Below are 9,579 nucleotides of genomic sequence, written 5' to 3'. Positions count from 1 at the left end.
AGGTTTGTGCAGCTGCTGCTTGAGAGCCCTATCAGCACAAGACTCACAGCTGCAACACATCGTCATCTCTTAGGCGCTTTGATTTGCTTATAACTTGTTGAGTATTTGTAGCTGGTACTTCTATTCGACTTGCTGTGTGGCAGCCTGCCCTTCTCATTTGCAGTCTTCAGTTTTCTGTCTGTCTTCAGTTGCAGAGTTTCATTTTTATTGGTATGGGCAGGTGGCAGAAAGGTTAAGACCATTTTTAAGGATGAGATGCATTTCTGGAGTGTTTATTTATGGGTCATATCAGATATGAAAACACTTTGGAAAACTGCTGTCATAATAATAACTGATGTTTACTGAAACTCTGTGTTGCAAGGAGGGTTGCAAGCACCTGGTATGTACCAACTCATTTAATCCTCACAATAGCTCTCTGAGGTATAGATGCTATTATTATCCCCATTTAACAGTTGAGAAAATCAACGCACATAGAAGCTAAATAACTTTCCTGAGGTTACACAGCATAGTCACGATTTGAACTCAGGCAGGTTGGTGCTAGAAGATTGTACCCTTAACTATTAGCAATTTTGAAAGAATGATAGATCACAAAATTTAGGAAAATATTTCCTACAATTTGGATGGTAAAGTCTTTCTAAGGAATTTCTAAAATTAAAAATGTGGGCATATCAATAGTCACCATAAACAAAGACAAATGACAGATCTAGAGATATTTTTGTAAAATATATATAGACAAAGTATTGATAACTTTAATATAGGAATAATTTTAAAAAGTAAGTATGAAAATAATAAATGATTCAATAGAAAAATGAACACAGGTATAAATATGCATTTCAGAGAAAAAATATGTGAAAAGATGTAGAATCTCACTAATAACTAATTAGCATGATACCACTTTTCAGCTGACAAAAACTAAAAAGATTTATAATGTTTAGTGTGTTGGGAGTAGAAGCCAAAAGACACTCTCATGCATCATTGATGGGCTTCTCTGGGAAGTAATTTGGTAATATCTGCTATAATAAATATATTCCTACTCTGACCCCACAGACGCAGACATTCTTCCTATCATTTATTCCACAGAAATACGTAATAGCTCATGCACAATTGCATTTGAGTGTTACATTGTTTTGTACAAGTATAGCACCATTAGCAATAGCAAAAGAGTGAATTTCCATCACTATGGACTGGTTTCATAATGGTACTTGTGTATGATGGGATACTATGCTGTTATTAAAGGACTAGAGGCCCGGTGCATGGATTTGTGCACCGGTGGGGGTCCCTCAGTGTGGCCTGCAGGGATCCGGGGAGGAGCTGCTCCTGCTCATCCCGGCCCCGCTCATCCTGGTCAGCTAAGTGGAAGAGCACTGACTACCAGGGGGGCAGCTCCTGCGTTGAGCACCTGCCCCCTGGTGATCAGTGCGTATCATAGTGACCAGTCAATCGGTCGTTCGGTCATTTTGTAATCCGGTCGCTTAGGCTTTTATATATATAGATGAGTTTAATCTATTTGGAAAGATATCCATGGCATATTGATTGGTTAAAAGAAAAGAGAAATACGTTGCAAAACAATGTCTAGAATGACTCTATTTCTGTCAATGTCTAGAATGACTCTATAAAGAAAAAAAAAAGTTATGCAAATATATGTAAATATAGCACTAAACATGCTAATATATGCATAGTTTTGGCTCTAAAAATCATTCCAAATTGAGTGAGAAATACAGCTTTTCTATCCATTTTCCTGAGGATTTGGGGAAACTGATGCTTATTTATAAGCTCTGATTTCCAGCTTTCACTGAATGTACAACCTTTTGGTGTTTCACTTTTACTGTTGTTTTACTCTGCTTGACCCTTTTTCCTTGATTTTTCCAAAAAATCTGCTCTCTCCAGGCTATTGTGTATATTAGATTTTTACTGAGAATTTGGTGGTAACATTAGTAATTATATTGCAGCAGAGTACAATAGATGACTTAATAGTTGATATCAGTCATCTTTATTCCTAAATCTTCTCTGGCCAAATCTTTACCCCAACTGTCTCCCAGATGGTCATTGGTGGCCCTGGCTTCTCACTATATTGCGAACCCCCCCCCTCTGTTCTTCAAGCCTTTGTTTTCATTTGCGTGCCAGCCCCAGACTTACAACTTTCTGTTCATTTCTTCTGATTAGCAATTCAGATATATTGTTGTCATCTCTCTTCTACAAGCATTTTTGTGACTAATTCATCTTGTGAGTTAATATCTCACTTAGGATTAGGTTAGATTGTGTGTGACAGAAAACCCAAAAACAATAGGCGGGGTATGCAAGATAGGAGTCTATTTCTGTCTTCTACGCAGATGAGATGCAGAGGGAGGTGCTCTGGGGCTGGTGTGGCAGCAACTGATCAGGGACCCAGCCCCTTCTGCCACCTTGTTCCTCCAAACTCATGGCTTTTATTTCATGGTCCAAGTTGGCTGCTCAAACATAAGCATCTAAGAAGGAAAAGACAAAGAAAAGAGCATCTCTTCCTATTAAGAACATTCCTGGAGGTTATCCACACCTTGGTAGCCAGAACAAAGTCACAAGACTACATCAGCTGAAAGGAAGACTGGACATATAGCCTCTAATATGGGCTGCAGTGTACTCAGTTGGAAATTATTTTCTATTACCGAGGAAAGAGATTTTGGGGAATAACCAGCAGTCTTTGTCACAACCGGCAATGTTTACCTCACACACAAGGAAAAGCATGAGCACACACAGAGGCACAAAAGAGTGTTAACTGTGGCTGGGACAGGATGTGTGGCGGGTACCAGGGTAGGCAGGAGCCATGTTGATGTTCAAGAGTTTTGAAAGTCAAGCGAAGGAGTATGATTTTAGTAATAAGAAAGCCAAACATATTCTTATATTTGATATAAATTCTTCCAGGGATTTATATTGCCTGTTTATATGCTACTTTATTTTATATTTTTAATGTAAAAATTGTAACCCATGAGGCCCAATATTTAGAAAAGAGAAGAAAGGATAAAAATAGTCTACTGTGAATACTATCTCCCTAAGACAACTTACGTTAGTGGTTTGAATTTGTTTCCTCATAGTCTGTGAAAAAATTGCTATGATCAACAGTGCATATACAATCCCAAGTCCTTTTATTCTTTTTCTTTTTCACATAATCTTACATCATGAGCATTTCCTCATTTGGCCACATGGTCTTCCTAAATTATATAAATATATTTGATTTCAGAGAGGAAGGGAGAGAGAGAGAGAGAGAGAGAGAAACATCAATGATGAGAGGGAATCATTGATTGGCTGCCTCCTGTACGCCCCCTCCTGGGGATTGAGCCTGCACCCAGGTATGTGCCCTGACCAGGAATCAAACCATGACTACCTGGTTCATAGGTTGACATTCAACCACTGAGCCATACTGGCTGGGCCTAAATAATATTTTTACACGACTGCGTAATATCCCAGTAAAATAATCTATCTAACCATTTCTTTATTTTTTTCCATCTTTGTTGAGCTATATTTGACATACAATATTGTGTATACTTTACCAATTCTATATGACCTTCTATATTATTGGCTACTTAGGTTGGGTATTGGATACGTTTTTTTTTTAATTACATTTTGTAGGATGTTGATACCTTCATCATCAGATTTTTTGTTATTTTTTACTACACTGTTAGAAGATATTCAGTTTCAAGTATTAGTTGAATAACTAACTGTGGCTTAGATAATATAGGTATTTAATTATCTCACATAATAAAAATTAAGAGGCGGTGAGTGGGTCAACAATGTCAGGCTTCTGTCCCTTCATCCCTGTGGTTTTCTTGGCTTCCCACTTGTCCTAAGGTGGCTGCTGAGGCTCTCAGGGCATCACTTTCTCCTATGATAACACCCAAAGCATGAAATGAAGGCAGGTGCTTCATGACCGTGTCTCTCTGATCTAACTGGTGAGGAACACCTTTCCTAGGAACACCCAAAAGACATTCTTGAACATTTCATTGAATAGAAATGGGTCACATGGGTACCCATAGCTGCAAGGGATGCTGGGAAGCCAGGAACCAGAAGATTCTTTTTCACTGTCTTAGACTGGATATCATGGTTCATCCCCTCATTTAGGACACTGCACCCATTTCAAAAGAAAGGTTCTTTTAGCAAGGAAAAAAGAAATGACTATTGGGCAGGTAGTCAACCAAGTTAACAGTTAAACATTGGGGCTTATTGTGGAGATGAAGAAAACCATAGAAATGGTTTTTTAAGTTAAGGTCTCAAACCTGCTCCGTATAGCTACCTGGGCTAGAATAGAGAACCAAACCCTCAAAATACAGTGCTGTGATTTCACATTACTTTTTTTTACATTGAAACCACATTTGCCTTTTTTAAAATAAAAAATTCCTAGCAAACCAAAAAACTGAAGCGAAACAGAATGCATTAGAGAATCACTGAAGAGAATAAAACTGTTTTGTTTATAGCACTTTATTAAAAATAACTTGTTTATTTTTTCGATTTTAGAGTTAATACCTACTGATGGTTGAAAAATTTCAGAGTGCAAAAATATTAAAGAGAAGTAAGTGAAAAAATGATTTCTAATTTTACCCTTCAGAGATGATCATTTTTATTATTTGGTATAATTATTTTTAGTCTTTCAGATATGTGAATATTTTTTTCATATGAAATTAGAATTTTATTGTACAGATACTTTAGTTTTATATCTTACTCTTTATATTAATAAATCAATGGACCTTTTAAAGTAACAGGTTTTCTCAAATTTTTACATGTCTTTCTTCAATTCAATGTGTACCTTTTATTGTGTCTTAAGGAATCATTTGGGAAAAGTAGTTTGTTTTCTGGTAGGGAAAATGCTGTAGAAGTAAATTGAGCTAGAGAGCTCTCTCATTCACTGGCTGGGTGGCCTTATATAACTTCCTTAGCCTTTTTTGAGTTTCTGTTTTCTCATTTATAAAAGAGATTTCTGAGAATGATAATACTGGTTTTTTTTGCTATTTTATGTGATCTTGTGAGGATCAAATATGATAACATACATAAAAGTACTTTTTAAGTTGTAAATTGATTTAAAAAAAGTTTGACGTTAAAAGAAAACTTAGTAATTTAATATTTTACTTCCAAAGCATTAAAAAAATCTCATTATTTTAATTTAAAAGACAGGAATTATGAAGAGCAAAAACAATATTATTTTATATTTTGAATAATAAACATCATAGAGATAGGTTTGTTCAAAATTATAAAAACCACTTTGTTTATGATAAAAATTTGAAAATTTAAAAATTTTATTTGGAAAAAAGCTTTAATAGAAATTTTGCTTTTTAAAGGTTTGAGAGGCTAAAAAGGTAAAAAGAATAGATATTTGTTTATGACTAATCTTGAAATTTTATGTATAATTTTCAATGTCATTTAAACAGCAAGCACTCATAAAGGAGAATTTACAAAAACACTCCAATTTCTCCTAAATGATTAAAAGATACACAGGGCCATAATACTTTATGTAATAATATCAAGAAAATAGCAGGTTTAGTTTGAAACCAAGTCTTGCAATCGTTGACTGCACTTGGCACAAACATGTTTTCCTCTAATAAGCATTAAGCATTTCCCACTACCTCTTTCTTTTTGAGTTCAGACACTGAATAAGTTTCCCGGAAACCTCACTTTTATTTCTGAGTACCCCTTACCTTTCCCATGAGAAGACAAAGCTACTAGATAGACTAGGAGATATTCCTCCAGCTGTGATTTTCATCTCAAGGGAAATTTAAGAGAGGACTTTAGGAGGCTTAATGCAAAAACCTCTGGAATCCCTTGTTTTGGAGTCCACATGGAAGCGGAATTTGCATCTGGTTGGAATCATCTGAATGTGAGCCTGTAGCAGGAAGCTGACTTTGCAAGGTTCAGCTACGGTTCAGTGATTCTCCTCAGAATCAACTGCTATAAAATCATTGGTTATTACGTAAAACGTACAGTGACAAGGTTTGTGGAGAAAACTTAGGTAAACTTGCTCAATGCAGTTAAAAAATCAGCGGAAAATTTTCCATCTCACTTAAAAAAAATAGGTGCTTATTATAGAAAACTTGGTTTTCAGTTGGATGTAGTCCCATTGGTTTATTTTTGCTATTGTTTCCCTTGCCTTTGGAGTCAAATTGACAAAAACACCTCTGAGACCAAGTCCAGAAGCTTAGTGCCTATGTTTTCTTCTATGCATTTTATTATTTCAGGTTTTACAATCAAGTCTTCAATCCATTTTGAGTTAATTTTTGTGCCTGGTGTCAGATAGGAGTCTAGTTTCATTCTTTTGTGTGTGGCTGCCCAGTTTTCCCAGCACCATTTATTGAAGAGATTTTCCTTTCTTCATTGTATGTTTTTCGCTCCTTTGTTGTAAATTAGTTGCCCAGATATGTGTGGGTTTAATTGTAGACTCTCAGTTGTGTTCCATTGGTCTGTGTGTCTGTTCTTCTGACAATACCATCCTGTTTTGATTATTATATTTTTGTAGTTTGAAATCAAGGAGTTGTATATTGCCAACTTTGTTCTTTCTTCTCAGAATTGCTTTGGCTATTTAAGTTTTTTTTGTGGTGCCATAGAAATTTGAGGATCTTTTGTTTAATTTCTATGAAAAATGCCATTAGGATTTTGATAGGGATTGCATTGAATCTGTAGATTGCTTTAGGTTATATGAACATTTTAGCAATGTAAATTTTTCTAACACATGAACATGGAATATTTTTCCATTTTTTTGTATCTCTTTCAATTTTTTCAATGTCATAATTTTTAGTGTATAGGTCCTCTAGCTCTTTTGTTAGGTTGATTACTAGGTATTTTATTCTGTTTGACAACATGAATAGATCTTGAGGATATTATGTTAGGTGAAATAAGTCAGAAGGAAAAGGACAAAGACCGAGTGATTTTACTCATGTGGAATATGAAACAAAAAAGTAACTAGCAAACTAACAAAACAAACTCAGAGATACAGACAACAGAATGGTGCTTACCAGAAGGGAATGTGGGTAGAAGGAGGGAGAATTGGGTAAAAGGCGGGGATTGGGGGGGGAATACATTATAACAGAAGGAAACTGGACTTTGGGTGGTGAGCATGCAATAGAATATACAGCATGAATGATAATTTATACAGCTGAAATTTTTAAAAAATATATTTTATTGATTTTTTACAGAGAGGAAGAGAGAGGGATAGAGAGCTAGAAACATCGACGAGAGAGAAACATCGATCAGCTGCCTCTTGCACACCCCCTACTGGGGATGTGCCCGCAACCAAGGTACATGCCCTTGACCGGAATCGAACCTGGGACCCTTCAGTCCGCAGGCCGATACGCTCTATCCACTGAGCCAAACCGGTTTCGGCTATACAGCTGAAATTTATATAATGTTATTAACCAATGTTACCTAAATAAATTTAATTTAAAAAAAAAAGGAAATTTGGGAAGTACAGAACAAGAAAAAGGAAAACATAAAAATCACTAGTATCCTGTCAACCAGAGGTTAACATATGTATATTTATATGATAAGTCGAATTCAAATTCAAGTTTTGAATCCTGCTTTTTTTTCACTTAACAGTAGTATATTGTAAGCATGTTTTCATGTCATTAAATATTTTTTATTTATATTTAGCTGAAATTGTCAGCTTCTGAGGACTGAGCCACCAGCAACAAAGAAGTGAAATTAGTACCTTCTAGAAGAAAGTGATTTCCTCTACTGTAGAACCTGTCTCTCTTTCATTGAGCCCACAACTATTTTTCCTGATATGCAATGCCAGCTGGTGTCAAGTCTCATCAAGCTGGATGACATGATGTGGTTCTTTTTTCTAACCTGTGGGCCTAATTGCAATTTATAAGTAAGTGCAAACGTTCACACAGATGTTTCAAGCTGGTTCTTTCCATGAAGGCTGCCTCAGTATTAAAGTGAATGGAATTCACAATGTTACTTAGTTGACTCAACATTTTATCATTTGAGCGAGTGGGTATTTCCAAGACACAAAGATACTGGAAAGGAAGAAGGGATCTGGTCATCTGAATCTGGCTTCCCGAAGCTGAGGCCAAATTATTTCAGATTTACCAACAAGCCAAATATACGTTTTCTACTGAGGTAAACAGAGCACATGGAGTATGCTATTTTCTAGTAAGCTTAAAAAGGTCCCCATTTTTCATAACCATTTTTAATATTGTGAATGGAATCTTAAACCAACCAACAAACAAACAAACAAACAAAAAAACACAACTAAATTCAGCCAAAGCAAAAAATCTACACATATTCTGGGCATTTGTGCAAAAGTAGTTAAAACTGCTCTATGTAATAAAAACACCCCTGGTCATCTTATTTTCTTGTGTTAGTTATATGTTCCTATAAAAAGATTGTCTTTTATTTATAAAAGGCCTACCTGTTTAGATTATGAACTGACAAGCCCTCTCACTTCTAGTTTTGTGTGATTTTCAGAAGACGGTGCCACATCTTTTCTATACATCAGCACATGTCTGTAATAGCTTCCAGAACTTTCCTCAGGAGTGCCCATGAAAGCCATTTTTACACGTGCTTCACACTCATGCCCAGCACAACTATTCAGCAGCGGGTGAAATTCCTCTTGCTTATTCATATAGTGGCAATAGCTAATAAAAACAGAATCCAAAAACGAATGTGTCTAAAATTCATATCTATATATGAAAGCAGGAAATGGGAGGCATCTTAGGAAAAAAAGAAGAAGAAAAGGAACAAAGAACTATTCTTTATTTTTTATTTTATTTATCTTTATCGTTGAGAGAACTATTCTTTAGAAGTGCAAAGGAAAATATTTCTGTTGTTGTTTTTTTGATTGAGAATAATGGCAGCTATTGAAGTTTAAAATGAATCTTTGTCAATGAACCATGTGGAATTCAGGATCAGGCCAACAGGGTTGGGATGTTGGGGTGCCCACCTGGTGTGAGAGACCTAACAAATAATATTTAAATGATATAGTTGTATTCTGTAGTCAAGGATAGCAAAGATACTGGCAAAATTCAACTGCGCTCCATCATAAAGAAATGTAAAGATGGACCGTGGAATCAAGCTGTACCATTTATTGCCTATGTGATCTGGAGCAAGATCTAAGCTCTTAGATCTACGTGATCTAAGCTCTCTGTGCCTCAATTTCCTCCTCTGCAAAAAGAGATAACAGTGGTATCTCCCTCGTAATTGTTGGGGTGGTTAAGTAAGGAAATGCATATAAAGTGCTTAACTGGCACATGTGAAGTGCTCACTAAATGGCAGGCCAGTGTGACTATTATTGAGTTACTAGAGGCCTGTGCACAAAATTTGTGCAAGAGTAGGCCCTCGCAGCTGCTGTGGCCCTCAGCCCTCACAGCCCCAGCTTTGTCTGGAAGGTCGTCCGGAAGGACGTCTGGGACAGTCATTCCGCTGTTCGGCCGTTCGGTCAATTTGCATGTTACGCTTTTATTATTATAGATTATTATGACTTGGTAAGATGAAGGCAACCGAGACCAGCTGAAGGACAGAACAGCATTGTGGACACTGTGTCTTAAAAAGCTCCAACTGCCCTGGAATTTTCCGCCAGGTCCTCAGCTCTGGTCATATATTTTTCTCTAGACGTCAGCA

At 36.3% G+C, this 9,579-nt stretch overlaps 1 long non-coding RNA gene across 1 annotated transcript; it reads left to right on the top strand.

Moving 5' to 3' along the window:
• Nucleotides 1–4,081: 4,081 nt before the first annotated feature.
• LOC129150869 (uncharacterized) lies at nt 4,082–7,912 on the top strand. Its single transcript, XR_008557639.1, has 3 exons — nt 4,082–4,157; nt 4,486–4,540; nt 7,606–7,912. It is a non-coding gene; the product is annotated as an uncharacterized LOC129150869 (long non-coding RNA).
• The last annotated feature ends 1,667 nt before the right edge of the window (nt 7,913–9,579 follow it).

The sequence above is a fragment of the Eptesicus fuscus genome, chromosome 2 (assembly GCF_027574615.1).
Source record: "Eptesicus fuscus isolate TK198812 chromosome 2, DD_ASM_mEF_20220401, whole genome shotgun sequence".
Classification (NCBI taxonomy): Eukaryota; Metazoa; Chordata; class Mammalia; order Chiroptera; family Vespertilionidae; genus Eptesicus; species Eptesicus fuscus.
Note: the sequence above shows the minus strand (reverse complement) of the source record. Positions and strands in the feature narration are given on the sequence as shown.